Genomic DNA, 19195 nt, shown 5'->3' with positions numbered 1-19195 from the left:
CTAAGTATATTATAGTTAATATAGGTATTACATTATATATATTAACTATATTAACCCTAATTATATTAGGGTTAATATAGTTAATATAGTTACTATAGTATTTATATTAACTATATTAACTCTATCTAACCCTAACACCCCTAACTAAATTTATATTAAATTAATCTAATTCATTTATAAACTAAAATATTCCAATTTAAATCTAAATACTTACCTATAAAATAAACCCTAAGATAGCTACAATATAATTAATAATTACATTGTAGCTATGTTAGGGTTAATATTTATTTTACAGGTAAATTGTTAATTATTTTAACTAGGTATAATAGCTATTAAATAGTTATTAACTATTTAATATCTACCTAGTTAAAATAATTACCCAATAACCTGTAAAATAAATCCTAACCTAAGTTACAAATACACCTACACTATCAATAAATTAAATAAACTACAAACATCTATCTAAAAATACAATTAAATTAACTAAACTAAATTACAAAAACAAACAAACACTAAATTACAAAAAATAAAAAAAAGATTACAAGATTTTTAAGCTAATTACACCTATTCTAAGCCCCCTAATAAAATAATAAACCCCCAAAATAAAAAAAATTCCCTGCCCTATTCTAAATTAAAAAAAGTTCAAAGCTCTTTACCTTACCAGCCCTTAAAAGGGCCTTTTGTGGGGCATGCCCCAAAGAATTCAGCTCTTTTGCATACAAATACAATACCCCCCCATTACAACCCACCACCCACATACCCCTATTCTAAAACCACCCAAACCCCCCTTAAAAAAGCCTAACACTACCCCCCTGAAGATTTCCCTACCTTGTCTTCACCACACCGGGCCGAACTCCTGATCCGATCCGGGCGATGTCTTCCTCCAAGCGGCAAAGAAGAATTCTTCCTCCGGCGATGTCTTCCTCCAAGTGGCAAAGAAGAATTCTTCCTCTGGCGATGTCTTCCTCCAAGCGGCAAAGAAGAATTCTTCCTCCGGCGAAGTCTTCCTCCAAGCAGCAGCAAAGTCTTCATTCTTCCGGCGGCATCTTCAATCTTCTTTCTTCGCTCCGCCGCCGCGGAGCATCCATCCCGGCCGACGACGAATGAGGTACCTTTAAATGACGTCATCCAAGATGGCGTCCGCCGAATTCCGATTGGCTGATAGGATTCTATCAGCCAATCGGAATTAAGTTAGAAAAATCTGATTGGGTGATTGAATCAGCCAATCAGATTCAAGTTCAATCCGATTGGCTGATCCAATCAGCCAATCAGATTGAGCTCGCATTCTATTGGCTGTTCCGATCAGCCAATAAAATGCGAGCTCAATCTGATTGGCTGATTGGATCAGCCAATCGGATTGAACTTGAATCTGATTGGCTGATTCAATCAGCCAATCAGATTTTTCGAACTTAATTCCGATTGGCTGATAGAATCCTATCAGCCAATCGGAATTCAGCGGACGCCATCTTGGATGACGTCATTTAAAGGTACCTCATTCGTCGTTCAGTCGTCGGCCGGGATGGATGCTCCGCGGCGGTGGAGCGAAGAAAGAAGATTGAAGATGCCGCCGGAAGAATGAAGACTTTGCTGCCGCTTGGAGGAAGACGTCGCCGGAGGAAGAATTCTTCTTTGCCGCTTGGAGGAAGACATCGCCGGAGGAAGAATTCTTCTTTGCCGCTTGGAGGAAGACATCGCCCGGATCGGATCAGGAGTTCGGCCCGGTGTGGTGAAGACAAGGTAGGGAAATCTTCAGGGGGGTAGTGTTAGGCTTTTTTAAGGGGGGTTTGGGTGGTTTTAGAATAGGGGTATGTGGGTGGTGGGTTGTAATGGGGGGGGGTATTGTATTTGTATGCAAAAGAGCTGAATTCTTTGGGGCATGCCCCACAAAAGGCCCTTTTAAGGGCAGGTAAGGTAAAGAGCTTTGAACTTTTTTTAATTTAGAATAGGGCAGGGATTTTTTTTTATTTTGGGGGTTTATTATTTTATTAGGGGGCTTAGAATAGGTGTAATTAGCTTAAAAATCTTGTAATCTTTTTTTTATTTTTTGTAATTTAGTGTTTTTTTTTTTTTGTAATTTAGTTTAGTTAATTTAATTGTATTTTTAGATAGATGTTTGTAGTTTATTTAATTTATTGATAGTGTAGGTGTATTTGTAACTTAGGTTAGGATTTATTTTACAGGTAATTGGGTAATTATTTTAACTAGGTAGATATTAAATAGTTAATAACTATTTAATAGCTATTATACCTAGTTAAAATAATTAACAATTTACCTGTAAAATAAATATTAACCCTAACATAGCTACAATGTAATTATTAATTATATTGTAGCTATCTTAGGGTTTATTTTATAGGTAAGTATTTAGATTTAAATAGGAATATTTTAGTTTATAAATGAATTAGATTAATTTAATATAAATTTAGTTAGGGGTGTTAGGGTTAGATAGAGTTAATATAGTTAATATAAATACTATAGTAACTATATTAACTATATTAACCCTAATATAATTAGGGTTAATATAGTTAATATATATAATGTAATACCTATATTAACTATAATATACTTAGGGTTAATATAGATAATATAGCTGGCGGCGGGGTAGGTAGATTAAATTAGGGGTTAATCATTTTAATATAGATGGCTGCGGTGTAAGGGGCTTACATTAGGGGTTAATACTATTAATATAGCTGGCGGCGGTATAGGGGGATTAGATTAGGGGTTAATAATTTTTATATAGGTGGCGGCGGTGTAAGGGGTCAGATTAGGGGATAGATAAGGTAGATGACAGCGGTGTAAGGGGTTCTAATTAGGGGATAGATAAGGTAGATGGCGGCGGTTTTAGGGGCTCACAGTAGGGGGTTAGTTTATGTAGATGGCGGCGGGGTCCGGGAGTGGCGGTTTAGGGGTTAATAACTTTATTAGGGATTTCGGGGGGGGATCGCGGTTGACAGGTAGATAGACATTGCGCATGCGTTAGGTGTTAGGTTTATTTTAGCAGCCAGTTTAGGGAGTTACGGGGCTCCAATAGTCAGCGTAAGGCTTCTTACGGCTGCTTTTTGTGGCGAGGTGAAAATGGAGTAAGTTTTCTCCATTTTTGCCACGTAAGTCCTTAAGCTGCATATTGGATACCAAACTGCGCTGGTTTGGTATACCTGCCTATAGCCCAAAAAACTACGGGCGACGGCAGAAATATACGCGCGTAACTTCTAGGTTACGCCGTATATGTGATACCAAACCAGCGTAAATATTGGCGTCGCCGGGTTTTGCGGGCGACGATTTTTATCGGATCGACCCCCTGATCTCTGCTGTAAGGACAGCACCCCAAAAAGCCCTTTTTAGGGCTAGAACATCAGTCTGCTTTTTTTTTTTTCCTGTGTAATCTAATTGCAGTTGCCTGCCTGCCAGCGTGTGTGTCAGGCTCACAGCGTATACTGTGCCCACTTGCCCAGTGCCACCACTCATATCTGGTGTAACAGTAGTGTACATTTAAAAAAAAAAACACTTTTTTGACTGTGTTAAATAATAGCACTGAGAGGGTTAAAGTAAGTGTTCTAAAAGAGCTGAAGGTATCAAATACAATCTGGATCCTTCTTAGTTAGCATTTATATTAAAATTTATAAAAAAATATTAGTCGTCTTAAAATATATATCTGTACCTTATATTTGTTATATTAAACGGTACCGTGGGGGACAATACCTCTATGTATAATAAGTGTAAAATAAATTCAGTAGAGCAAATATAGAAGTGATGGGTATCAGTGATTTTTGTGATAATAAGTGTTAAAGTTAATCTAGGAAAAATATCCTTCTAAGTGATATCATAGAGATGTCTCTGTTTTAAATGGAGAGACTAGTGTGAAAATAAAGACTGGTGTGAAATAAAAAAAAATTCTAATAACTACTAAGTGTGAATACTCTTTAATGCAAATATTAATAACTATTGATGAACATAAAAATCAAATGAAAAAATGTGTGATAGTATTAGCATCAGAAAGGGGATTTCCTTAAAAAATAAGTGCTAAAAGGTTAAAAAATATATATAATAGACACAGTATAATGGCAAAGCCTAAAACCCACTAAGAAAGTATAGACGAGTGTGCAAAATCACAATCTATTTATTTTTTGAATACATTTTTTTTTTTTTAAAAAGATGTCAATTTCAAAAGGGGACGTCTCCCCAAAATACAACAGCAATATAAAATAAAAATACTAGATGAAGCGATCTCTGTATGTAATCAACAAATCACCAGGGACTGTATATCACAAAAGCATAATGTGTTACTTTGTTAAAAACTCTGATCGTTCACTTTGTTCTTAAGATAGACTTGTAGTCTGGAATAGAGTCTTTTACACAGATGCAATCCAGGCAATTGATTCAATTTTAAATGGCTGTGCAAGTGCCGTGATTGGTAATATTTACAGACAGAATTTATGCCTTAGAATAGGAGTGATTATAAACTTCCTCTTAGTTTGACACAGTCAGTTTAACTTATTTTCTTGTATACTTTAATTCCTTTACCTTTTAATCTTAGAAGGTCCTCCGGAGCCGATGTTGAAAGGTTATCTCCAAGCTGAATCAGTACACCGTATGTGTCTTGGCGTCTGACGTCATCGGTGTACTTCCCAGTTGTCAAAACAAACTTGCGGTTTGAACGGATGTTATATCCAAATGCAGTTTAGAAGATAAGTTGTTACTTTTGCAACTTATGTAGTTCCCTGCACCTAGGGGTAGAATGCACGCAGGGGTAGAATGAGCTCAAACACAAAAAATGTCAAAGTAGCGGAATAACCCGGGTTACCTCAGAAAATAGTTAGGATTTCTTAGAATTCAGATGTCATCATCTATAGGAGTAGCACAGTCACTTAGATTGACGTGTTTCACTCACCAGGGAGCTTTATCAAGATACAGGTGACTGGCAAGGTGTGCTCTTATAAAGGTCTCAGGCAGTCCTGATTGGTTATTTCTTAATGGTTTTGTGTTAAGGTGAAATTGCAGGTGTTCTCTCAATTCAAGTATCATGCTTCTTATATGTGTCCAGATTCTTAAGGTGGAAAACTTTTTGTTCAAATCAATAAAGGCATAATATCTTTCATTCCGGCTTTTTGTTCTATTTCTTGTGATTACATACAGCTTATCATTTATTTTCTTCAAAGTCTATTTGACAGTCCCACAAAAATAGGATATCCTCTTTTATTATAGCTATAACGTATCCTCCAATAAAAGCTTTACAGTATTATCAGTATAAAAATAATGTAAAAAGCACTGTACATCTTTTTAGCAGAGAGTATATATATACATAATCTGGAACTACCAATTTACATATGTAAATTAAATATTCTTTTCATTAAAGGGCTATCTCATCTCTCCCATTGGAGGATCTTACTTTATTCTATGTTAGCAATGCTATATTAGTATAAATTAGTAACAGTATACATAGTTAATATGATCCTACTTTATTCAAAAAGGAATGTTGAGAGGTCTAGTTCAGAGTTTAGACCTTTAGGGTATAGAGTGTCATACTTATAGATCAGTTCAGCTTCTTTTATTAATAGTTTCTTCTCTATATCCCCACCCCTCCACTGTCTATGTTCTTTTTTTATTGCCCAATATCTTAGATTGTTGGTGTTACCTTTATGAATTAATTTGAAATGTTTGTATAAATGAGTGTTGTCTTTTCCATTTTTAATGTTACCAATATGTTCTCTTATACGGTCCCTCACCATTCTTGTGGTTTCCCCAAAATTAAAAAGATTACAGGAGCATTTTAAGACATAAATTATGTTTTTATTGGTGCATCTTATAGTGTCTTGAATGGCAAGAGGTCTCATAGCATTATTAACTTTAATATTTTTCAATTTACTGCTGTGGCTACATGCCTTGCAGGAGTAGCAAGGGAAAAATCCCATAATGTCTTTACCAGTTAGGTCTCTTTGTTTTAGGATAGTTTATTTTTTGTTTTTTTATGTTCACTAGGGGCCAAAAGTGTTTTTAAATTGGCAACTTTTTTGAAGACGAATTTGGGGTTATCAGAGATTTTGTCACCTAATATATCATCTTCTTTAAGAAGATGCCAATGTTTTTTTATTACTCTTTTTATACTATTTTGGTCAACACTATAGTCTGTTATAAAGGGGATCGTAATTTTATCATCATCTTCCTTTTGTTTCTTTTTGTACACTAACAGGGATTCTCTATCAGTATTCTTTGTTCTTTCTATGGCTTTATCTGTGATATCATTTTGATAGCCCCTTGCTTTGAATCTTTGTAATAAAATCTCAGACTGCTGTTCAAAATCTGACATCCTAGAACAGTTCTTCCTAATGCGTACATATTGCCCTACCGGGATATTCTTTTTCCATACATCTAGATGACAACTGTTTGCGTGTATATAATTACTGCAATCAACCTTTTTGAAATGGGTCTTTGTTTCCAGTTGGTTTTCCACCCTCATTATCTCTAGATCTAAAAATACTATTGAGTCTTTAATATAGTTGTGTGTAAAATTTAAACCCCAAGTGTTATTATTCATTTCATCAAACATGATCTTAAGTTCTTGTTCAGTTCCCCCCCACACTATTAAATGGTCGTCTATGTACCTTTTGCAGAGCACAAGGTTTGCACAATAGCTACCTGTGCCAAAAAACTGGGATCTAAGATTTTGGGCAATAAAAAAAGTACATAAACATTGGAGGGGTGGGAATATAGAGAAGAAACTATTAATAAAAGAAGCTGAACTGATCTATAAGTACGACACTCTATACCCTAAAGGTCTAAACTCTGAACTAGACCTCTCACCATTCCTTTTTGAATAAAGTAGGATCATATTAACTATGTATACTGTTACTAATTTATACTAATATAGCATTGCTAACATAGAATAAAGTAAGATCCTCCAATGGGAGGGATGAGATAGCCCTTTAATGAAAAGAATATTTCATTTCACACATGCAAATTGGTAGTTCCAGATTATGTATATATACTCTCTGCTAAAAAGATGTACAATGCTTTTTACATTATTTTTATACTAATAATACTGTAAAGCTTTTATTGGAGGGTACGTTTTAGCTATAATAAAGGAGGATATCCTATTTTTGTGGGACTGTCAAATAGACTTTGAAGAAAATAAATGATAAGCTGTATGTATGTAATCACAAGAAATAGAACAAAAAACCGGAATGAAATATATTATGCCTTTATTGATTTTAACAAAAAGATTTCCACCTTAAGAATCTGGACACATATAAGAAGCATGATACTTGAATTGAGAGAACACCTGCAATTCCACCTTAACACAAAACCATTAAGAAATAACCAATCAGGACTGCCTGAGACCTTTATAAGAGCACACCTTGCCAGTCACCTGTATCTTGATAAAGTTCCCTGGTGAGTGAAACACGTTGATCTAAGTGACTGTGCTACTCCTATAGATGATGACATCTGAATTCTAAGAAATCCTAACTATTTTCTGAGGTAACCCGGGTTATTCCGATACTTTGACATTTTTTGTGTTTGAGCTCATTCTACCCCTGCGTGCATTAGCACTAGGTGCAGGGAACTACATAAGTTGCAAAAGTAACAACTTATCTTCTAAACTGCATTTGGATATAACATCCGTTCAAGCCGCAAGTTTGTTTTTGACAACTGAGAAGTACACCGATGACGTCAGATGCCAAGACACATGAGGCGTACTGATTCAGCTTGGAGATAACCTTTCAACATCGGCTCCGGAGGACCTTCTAAGATTAAAAGGTAAAGGAATTAAAGTATACAAGAAAATAAGGTAAACTGACTGTGTCAAACTAAGAGGAAGTTTATAATCACTCCTATTCTAAGGCATAAATTCTGTCTGTCAATATTACCAACCACGGCACTTGCACAGCCATTTAAAATTGAATCAATTGCCTGGACTCTATTCCAGACTACAAGTCTATCTTAAGAACAAAGTGAATGATCAGAGTTTTTAACAAAGTAACACATTATGCTTTTGTGATATACAGTCCCTAGTGATTTGTTGATTACATACAGAGATCGCTTCATCTAGTATTTTTATTTTTTATTGCTGTTGTATTTTGGGGAGACGTCCCCTTTTGAAATTTACATCTTTTTAAAAAAAAAAAATTATTCAAAAAATAAATAGATTGTGATTTTGCACACTCGTCTATACTTTCTTAGTGGGTTTTAGGCTTTGCCATTATACTGTGTCTATTATATATATTTTTTAACCTTTTAGCACTTATTTTTTAAGGAAATCCCCTTTCTGATGCTAATACTATCACACATTTTTTCATTTGATTTTTATGTTCATCAATAGTTATTAATATTTGCATTAAAGAGTATTCACACTTAGTAGTTATTAGAATTTTTTTTTAATTCACACCAGTCTTGATTTTCACACTAGTCTCTCCATTTAAGACAGAGACATCTCTATGATATCACTTAGAAGGATATTTTTCTTAGGTTTAGATAACTCTAATTTTTATTAGATTAACTTTAACACTTTTTATCACAAAAATCACTGATACCCATCACTTCTATATTTGCTCTACTGAATTTATTTTACACTTATTATACATAGAGGTATTGTCCCCCACGGTACCGTTTAATATAACAAATATAAGGTACAGATATATATTTTAAGACAACTAATATTTTTTATAAATTTTAGTATAAATGCTAACTAAGAAGGATCCAGATTTTATTTGATACCTTCAGCTCTTTTAGCGCACTTACTTTAACCCTCTCAATGTTAAATTATACCTGAAAAAAAACGGAGGATCTTTTCATTTTGTAAGTTGTTTGGTATCCTCTCTATACCAGCGCTCTACTAAACATCCCGTAGACCATAAACTTTTATCCTTCATCTAGTAGTAGCTGCAGGTATATCACTTCCAATATGGAAGATATTTTTGATTTTAGAGATCAAATTTTTTCAGATATGAAAGACGAAAATACTCCAATAACCAATATATGTATATCCGATAAAATATCCGATTTAATGCAGAATTTGGAATATAATATGATCAAAGAACTCAAACAAAAGATGGAACTAGTCTTTTTGAATAGATATACCACTAAAGATATTATCCCAAGAGGCCTTCGCCTCAATAAAAATTGTACCTTCCCACTCTCAGACACATTACAGACCGAGTGAACTGACACTTTAAAGAAAGCATCAAACACTTTAATAGATATTTTGAAAAGATCAAGGAAGGAGACATTAGTAAATATTGAGAAAAATATTTTGGAAATTAAAGAGAAACTTAAAGATAGAAAAAGTAGCAATGAATTTAAAGAAAGGCAAAAAGTTATAATTGACAAACTAGCGAACCTAAATAAAGAACTTTTAAGATCGAAATGGGGAAAGATGGAAAGGGATATAAATGACAATATACAAGCACACAGGGAAGCCAATCTAAATGAAACTCCCTTAAACTACAATCATCAAGAACAAAGACGGGAAAACAATCATATGAATAAACCTATAAGAGACCCTCAAATACAACATCACACTAATCCCGAAAGTAATAGAAATCATCATTCATATAATGAGAATTATAATCATGAGAGATATTACAATAACAATTCAAAAGCCCAATATGAAAGACCGAGATACCCTAGGTATCAAAATAGAGATCATTTTTATTCAGATTTTCGGCATAATAGGTACAGACAAAATACTGATAGAGGTTACCAGAATAGATATAATAATTGGGAATACCCGGAGGCGGGGCGTAGCCGTGCAGGGACATGGCCGCAGTTTAGAAAAGCTCTGTGCAAGCCATAGGTCTCCAGCCTAATAATTGAAGTTAAAACTGGGAATTTACTCTTAAAAACCCTACAGTCTGCTAGATGACCCTTCCCCACAGACTCCGGTAATCGGAAGGAGAAAAGAAAAAGCTCCGACATTATCATAAAGATGAACCGCCATACCGGGTGAGGCGGATTGCAAAGTGACAAGCTGCAAACGACTTTCACACGAAAGGAAATTGTTTAAATGTCTGCGCTATACCTTAAATGAAAAGCCACTGGGACCAGATGAACACTTAACACGAGACCCGTCTAGAGGAGATCGCTTACAAACATTACACCGCCATTACTCAGGACCACGCGGTAAGACATTCCGGGAACTGGGAGTGGGGAAAGATACGTCTAGCCCAAAAGTATAGCAGCTCAGTAAAAGAACTGGACTGGGGAGTTTATATGATCATTGCAAGTGCAACTGCCCTAACTACAAACAAATAAACTGCTATCTAAAAAGCAAGCCAGAACAGGGGAACTGTTGCGGTGTTGGGGAGGGCCGAGCAGGGCAAGCACAGTGAAGAGTAAGCGTGAGCGGGGAGCAACAGAAACTGAAGGCTGTGCTTCAAATTAAAAATTATGGCCTAGATTTAGAGTTTGGCGTTAGCCGTGAAAACCAGCGTTAGAGGCTCCTAACGCTGGTTTTAGGCTACCGCCGGTATTTGGAGTCAGTCAGGAAAGGGTATAACGCTCACTTTGCAGCCGCAACTTTTCCATACCGCAGATCCCCTTACGTCAATTGCGTATACTATCTTTACAATGGGATCTTTCTAACTCCGGTATTTAGAGTTGTGTCTGAAGTGAGCGTTAGAATTCTAATGACAAAACTCCAGCCACAGAAAAAAGTCAGTAGTTAAGAGCTTTATGGGCTAACGCCGGTTTATAAAGCTCTTAACTACTGTGCTCTAAAGTACACTAACACCCATAAACTACCTATGTACCCCTAAACCGAGGTCCCCCCACATCGCCGCCACTTGATTAAAAATTTTTAACCCCTAATCTGCCGACCGCCACCTACGTTATACTTATGTACCCCTAATCTGCTGCCCCTAACACCGAAGACCCCTATATTATATTTATTAACCCCTAACCTGCCTTCCACAACGTTGCCGCCAGCTACCTACAATAATTAACCCCTAATCTGCCGAGCGGACCGCACTGCTACTATAATAAAGTTATTAACCCCTAATCCGACTCACTCCCGCCTCAATAACCCTATAATAAATAGTATTAACCCCTAATCTGCCCTCCCTAACATCGCCGACAGCTAACTTCAAGTATTAACCCCTAATCTGCCGACTGGAGCTCACCGCTATTCTAATAAATGTATTAACCCCTAAAGCTAAGTCTAAATCTAACACTAACACCCCCCCTAAGTTAAATATAATTTAAATCTAACGAAATAAATTAACTCTTATTAAATAAATTATTCCTATTTAAAGCTAAATACTTACCTGTAAAATAAATCCTAATATAGCTACAATATAAATTATAATTATATTATAGCTATTTTAGGATTTATATTTATTTTACAGGTAACTTTGTATTTATTTTAACCAGGTACAATAGCTATTAAATAGTTAAGAACTATTTGATAGCTAAAATAGTTAAAATAATTACAAAATTACCTGTAAAATAAATCCTAACCTAAGTTACAATTAAACCTAACACTACACTATCAATAAATTAATTAAATAAAATACCTACAATTATCTACAATTAAACCTAACACTACACTATCAATAAATTAATTAAATACAATTCCTACAAATAAATACAATTAAATAAACTAACTAAAGTACAAAAAATAAAAAATAACTAAGTTACAAAAAATAAAAAAATATTTACAAACAGTAGAAAAAAATTACAACAATTTTAAACTAATTACACCTACTCTAAGCCCCCTAATAAAATAACAAAGACCCACAAAATAAAAAAAATGCCCTACCCTATTCTAAATTACAAAAGTTCAAAGCTCTTTTACCTTACCAGCCCTGAACGCCCTTTGCGGGGCATGCCCCAAAGAATTCAGCTCTTTTGCCTGAAAAAAAACACATACAATACCCCCCCCCAACATTACAACCCACCACCCACATACCCCTAATCTAACCCAAACCCCCCTTAAATAAACCTAACACTAAGCCCCTGAAGATCTTCCTACCTTATCTTCACCTCGCCGGGTATCACACCGATCGGTCCTGGCTCCAAAATCTTCATCCAACCCAAGCGGGGGCTAGACCGGCGGCTGAAGAGGTCCAGAAGAGGCTCCAAAATCTTCATCCTATCCGGGAAGAAGAGGCGATCCAGACCGGCAACCATCTTGATCCAAGCGGCATCTTCTATCTTCATCCGATGAGGACCGGCTCCATCGTGAAGACCTCCAGCGCGGATCAATCTTCTTCCGATGACGTCCAACTGAAGAATGACGGTTCCTTTAAGGGACGTCATCCAAGATGGCGTCCCTTGAATTCCGATTGGCTGATAGGATTCTATCAGCCAATCGGAATTAAGGTAGGAAAATTCTGATTGGCTGATGGAATCAGCCAATCAGAATCAAGTTCAATCCCATTGGCTGATCCGATCAGCCAATCAGATTGAGCTTGCATTCTATTGGCTGATCGGAACAGGCAAAAGAGCTGAATTCTTTGGGGCATGCCCCGCAAAGGGCCCTGTTCAGGGCTGGTAAGGTAAAAGAGCTTTGAACTTTTGTAATTTAGAATAGGTTAGGGAATTTTTTTATTTTGGGGGTCTTTGTTATTTTATTAGGGGGCTTAGAGTAGGTGTAATTAGTTTAAAATTGTTGTAATTTTTTTCTAATGTTTGTAAATATTTTTTTATTTTTTGTAACTTAATTCTTTTTTATTTTTTGTACTTTAGTTAGTTTATTTAATTGTATTTATTTGTAGGAATTGTATTTAATTAATTTATTGATAGTGTAGTGTTAGGTTTAATTGTAACTTAGGTTAGGATTTATTTTACATGTAATTTTGTAAAACTATTTAATAGCTATTGTACCTGGTTAAAATAAATACAAAGGTACCTGTAAAATAAATATAAATCCTAAAATAGCTATAATATAATTATAATTTATATTGTAGCTATATTAGTGTTTATTTTACAGGTAAGTATTTAGCTTTAAATAGGAATCATTTATTTAATAAGAGTTAATTTATTTCGTTAGATTTAAATTATATTTAATTTAGGGGGGTGTTAGGGTTAAAGTTAGACTTAGCTTTAGGGGTTAATAAATTTATTAGAGTAGCGGTGAGCTCCTGTCGGCAGATTAGGGGTTAATACTTGAAGTTAGGTGTCGGCAATGTTAGGGAGGGCAGATTAGGGGTTAATACTATTTATTATAGGGTTATTGAGGCGGGAGTGAGGCGGATTAGGGGTTAATACATTTATTATAGTAGCGCTCAGGTCCGTTCGGTAGATTAGGGGTTAATAAGTGTAGTTAGGTGGAGGCGACGTTGGGGGCGGCAGATTAGGGGTTAATAAATATAATATAGGGGTCGGCGATGTTAGGGCAGCAGATTAGGGGTACATAGGGATAATGTAGGTGGCGGGGGTGTACGGAGCGGCAGATTAGGGGTTAAAAATAATATGCAGGGGTCAGCGATAGGGGGGGCGGCAGATTAGGGGTTAATAAGTGTAAGGTTAGGGGTGTTTAGACTCTGGGTACATGTTAGAGTGTTAGGTGCAGACGTAGGAAGTGTTTCCCCATAGGAAACAATGGGGCTGCGTTAGGAGCTGAACGCGGCTTTTTTGCAGGTGTTAGGTTTTTTTTCAGCTCAAACAGCCCCATTGTTTTCTATGGGGGAATCGTGCACGAGCACGTTTTTTAAGCTGGCCGCGTCCGTAAGCAACTCTGGTATCGAGAGTTGCAGTGGCGGTAAATATACCTGTACGCTCCCTTTTTGGAGCCTAACGCAGCCATTCTGTGAACTCTCAATACCAGAGGTATTTAAAAGGTGCGGCCAGAAAAAAGCCAGCGTTAGCTACGTGGGTCGTTACCGACAAAACTCTAAATCTAGGCGTAAGACTTTCTTATCCTAGAGGAGGTTAGGATAATTATATACAAATACCTAACTGAAGGCAAAAGAGAAACACAACACTCTTATCTCCCCTACCCACGTGGCGCAGCAAAACCGCTAATGCACAATACATTGACTAGATTAAATCAAAGGCACAGACTACATACGAACTCTTGATCTTTGCAACAGCCAGATTAACCACAGGGGCCAGATAATACCTTGCCTTAACTTATATCTACCCTCTCGCAGCCACCCTATTTTGGGAAATACAATCACAGGAGCCTTGCTGGGTTACCTTCCCCATCCCACACATTGAAACAGCTTGAAATCTAACTGCTACAGCCCACAATACTCGACAATGGCAGCCAAGAAAAATGCTAAATCTGACAAAAAACTGACAGGCATCACTTCAGTGAACTCTTTCTTTACTAGACAAGAAGCTGAGACGCCAGAACAGTTACAGACTCCCCTTAATGATGATACAGCACAGCAGGAACTGCGCCTCACTACTCACACTATAAACTCGGACCAATTATCCCAGATACAATCTACTATCTCACTACTACCCTCTAAATCTGACCTCGCAGATTTAAAAACATTCATTAAGACCGAAATGTCATCTCTGAGGAAAGACATAAGTGAAATGGGATCAAGGCTCGAATACTTAGAGGAAGGCCAAGACTCACTGAACAATATTGTGTCTAATGTCAACCAACAACTAACAAGACACGAATCTATAGTTCAGTCACTCCAACTGAAAATTGAAGATTTGGACAATCGCAATTGACGCAGTAACTTAAGGATAAGAGGAGTTCCAGAGGAAGCTACTAAAGTATCGCTGCCTTCTTATCTTCTGCAGATGTTTGAATATATTGCCCCAAATGTTAAGCTCTCTGAAACATCAATGGAAAGAGCACATAGGGCTCTCAAACCACTCCCTATCCCACCAAAACCGCCTAGAGATATCATTATAAAATTTACAAACTATCTAGACAAGGAGGCTATCTGGAAACAAGTACGTCTCCAAAGAGAAATTAGATTCCAAACATACAGTATTCAAATATTCCAAGACATCAGCCCAGCCACCATAGAAAGAAGAAGAGAGATTTGCTTCATCACCCAACGACTACAAGAGAAGAAGGTGAAATATAGATGGGGATTCCCCTTCAGTCTAATTGTACAGAAAGAAGGTAGAACGTACATATATAGAGACTCAACAGATATAGACTCTTTCTCTAAAGGCTTGAACATTGATTTTCCACACTCTGACCTTCTGACTCCATCCACATATCAGATTGATCCTCCCCTCCCTCAGAGACCGCAATGGTCAACTGTCCAGCTAAAGAAGAAAAAGACAGAATACAATGCGTCGGATATATAAAGGTGTCTCACGGGACTTGAATTAAGACCTACTACTAAAAACAGTCCACTGAAGATACCTCACTCAGTCTCGACAAGAACTGATAAGTATATAGAGGGTTATACATTACTGTTGTATGCTATTGCTTTATATTTAGAATTAGGCAATGGGAACCCAATAGATACTAACTAAGATATATGGTTGAAAGATGAACAGTCTTGATCACTGATTGACATATGTATCAAAGTACAAGCTAACTGTGTGATCGAAAATTACCCTCAGGATAAGAGGTTATACCTGTTAATGTGTTAGAGAGTCAGTGTTACCAATTTTGTTTTTCGAAAAGCTGTATAGACAGGAATACCTTGTTTTAGTATTCTAGTCCTATACAAGGAGCTAAGGTGTTACTAGTTAAACAGTTAATTTGTAAGAAATTAAAAAGTCCCTGACTACTTGTTATGAAATTAATAACAACTGCAGACTTATGTAGCAAACTAATCAGAAGGTCTCAACTGATGATAATATGAGAGGCAGATAATTAGTTAAAAACAGTTGAAAATTGTTGTCATACCCAATTATACAGAATAAACTGTGAAAGTCGGGCAGAGGTCTAATATCTAGCTAAGTAATTCCCTACTTGTAATGTTTACCTGTGAGTTGGAGACCTACTAAATGGCATGCTACCTCATGAATGTTAACATGATGATTCTAATTTTCGTTTTTACTTGTTTTTCCCTTTTCTTAAATCTCCCTTTTCCGTTCCCAGTTGGCGGTCCTGTCCTGCAACCACAAATCACTTTCCAAAAAAAGTACATGTGTAGGTAAACCATATTCTATCCACATTAATTCCACATTCCACCTATATTAAGGCTAAACACTTAAAACACAACACACAAACAAACGAATTACATTTATATTCCATTAATGCAAAAGGTCTCAACATACCACAAAAGAGATCCGTAGTACTGAGGGACAGTCGCAGCCAGGGAGCAGATTTGATGTTCCTCCAAGTAACACACTTTAGAAAGGGTAAAGAACCCACTACCTTTGCTAGCCAGTTCGGAATCTGTTTTTGGGCTTCACATCACAAACATAAGAAACAAGGTGTAGGTATCATAATCAAAAGAGGTATTCCCTTTACAGAAATAAATACCATCAGAGATAGAGACGGTAGGTATATTATAGTAATCGGTATGCTCTATAACCGACCAGTGACACTGGTTTCAGTATATGCGCCAAACACAGGTCAATACAAATTCCTTAGAAGGCTCACTAATATAATACTAGATTACCAGAAAGGACCGCTTCTTATGTGTGGGGATTTTAATATAGCTTTAAATCCGGAAATAGACAGCTCTTCGCAGCGTTCATCACTACCTACCTCACAAACAAAATAAAATCATACCTCAAACAAATTGTCGCCCAAGATGTATGGAGAACTCTACACCCGCTAAATAGGGATTATTCGTTTTACTCATACCCTCACGAGACCTATACTAGAATAGATTATATATTTACAGACGTAGGGGGCTTGGCGCTATTTAAACCAGCAAAGATTAACTCAATTACTTGGTCAGACCACTCATCGGTGGTTGGCTCCCTCATATGGCCATCTAAACCTATCAAAGATTTTGTTTGGCGACTGGATAATTATTTATTAACCGACCCTATTATTGCTCTGAAAATAGACAAAGTACTAACGGAATATTTCCAATTAAATACTTCCTCAGTAGCATCCCCGCAAACACTATGGGAAGCACACAAAAGCGTCATACAAGGCGAAATGATGGCTATAAAAGCCTACCATAATAAAATTAAGAGAGAAGCTGTCAACTCATTTCTAGATAGAATCCAGCAACTGGAAAACAGGCATAAATGCTCCCCATCCGATAGAGAGGTCCTGAGGGAACTGACTACCGAAAAACAAAAACGTGCATCACACCTATCTAAAGAAATTAAGAGAAAAGCATTATATAACCAACAAAGACATTATGAGGGACGCAACAAATTCGGGCGGCTACTAGCAAGGTACCTTAAACACAAAAACCACAAAAAATACATTTTACACATCACTGACGAACAAAGGCAATCTCAACACTCTACACCTGGAATAGCACGCGTATTTCAGAAATTTTTCCAAAAACTATACAATATTAGAAATAGCCCGCACCATCAATCTGGAAATCCCCAATTGCGCCCAAGCGTAATAGACAACTACCTTAAACACCTGAAACTTCCCACTATCACTTCCGAACAAAAAGAAACCTTAGAAGAACCCTTGACAGTAGAAGAAATAGATTTAGTAATTAAAGACCTACCCACAGAGAAAATACCTGGCCCAGATGGCTTTACCCACAAGTATTACACTACATTTAGAGAGACACTGTCCCCACATATGTTAAATTATTTCCAATCTATAGAGTCTTCTGGCGGGTTCTCAGCCAGGGCCTTAGAGGCCCATATAATACTATTACCAAAACCAAACAAATCCACTACTCTACCTGCGAACTACCGCCCTATTTCGTTATTAAACAAGGACATTAAAATATTTGCGAAAATTCTATCACATAGACTGAATAAAATCCTTCCCCACATTATACATTCAGACCAAGTTGGCTTTGTCCCGGGCCGTGAGGCAAAAGATAATACGGTAAGAGCATTACACCTTATCCATTATATCACCAAAAAAATTTCCCTTCCCTGTTCTTATCAACCGATGCCGAAAAGGCTTTCGATCGCATAGCCTGGGACTTCCTAAAAGCCACTCTATCGCAGATGGGTCTGGGCCCCCAAGTAATATCTCGCATTTTCTCACTTTACTCTCAGCCGAGCGCACGCATACTGATAAATGGATCCTTATCTGACCCCTTTACTATAACAAATGGGACGCGTCAGGGATGCCCCCTTTCACCTCTCTTGTTTACCTTTGTGATAGAGACGTTAGCAACTAGTATTAGGAATAATCCACAAATTCATGGTATTAACATTGGCACACAACAATACAAAGTCTCTCTTTTCGCAGACAATATGCTTTTCTCCATCACAGCTCCCGAAGAGTCAATCCCACAACTAAATCAGGAACTAGAGATTTTTCACACACTTTCAAATTTCACCATTAACAAGTCCAAATCTGAAATTCTAAATATAAACGTGAACAAACATGACATGCAAAACATAAAGCAACTCACATCATTTTCATGGTGTTATTCCTCACTCAAGTATCTAGGGGTCAAACTAGCGCCAACCTATGACGACATGTTCACTATGAACTACATCCCTCTTAAACGGACAATTATAAATGACCTCTCCTCATGGAGATCTAAACAGATATGTTGGTTGGGACGTATAGAGGTTATCAAAATGAATATTTTCCCAAGAATACTCTACTACCTACAAACACTACCCATCCCATTGCCCTCAACTTACTTACCTTCTATACAAAAAGCATTTAATGATTACATTTGGAACAGAAAGCCACCTAGAATAAATAAAAACATAATGTACTCACCCAGATCTCAGGGGGGAATGGGAGTTCCAAATCTTGAATTGTATAGACAGGCAATTGTTTTACAGAGGGTTGTGGACTGGAACATTCACTACCAGCACAAACGCTGGGTCCCCTTAGAACATCTAATACACCAAAAACCTCACCTAGGTAGACTGTGTTGGGATATTTCCAATAAGCTCCATTTCAAAACAGATAGTAACCCGATAACGAGTGAGACATTCCGGACATGGGACAAAGTCATTAACACATCTTTATTTATCTCTTCCAAACCATCTCCATTGACATCCCTCCTGGAGAATGGGGAATTCATATTGTGCCCGCCTGCTACCACGATAGATCCAGTAAACCAAGCTACAGACATAGCAGTACGGATCATGATCGCAAATGAATCAATTCGCACGCAATCAGATCTGATTGCAGATGGTCATGAATGTTTCTCCAATTGGTCCACATACCGACGAGCTAGAAACTACATACTTAAACACAAAGACCACA

This window comes from Bombina bombina, chromosome 3 (genome assembly GCF_027579735.1).
Source record: "Bombina bombina isolate aBomBom1 chromosome 3, aBomBom1.pri, whole genome shotgun sequence".
Lineage (NCBI taxonomy): Eukaryota > Metazoa > Chordata > Amphibia > Anura > Bombinatoridae > Bombina > Bombina bombina.
This window is presented reverse-complemented; position numbering follows the sequence as displayed.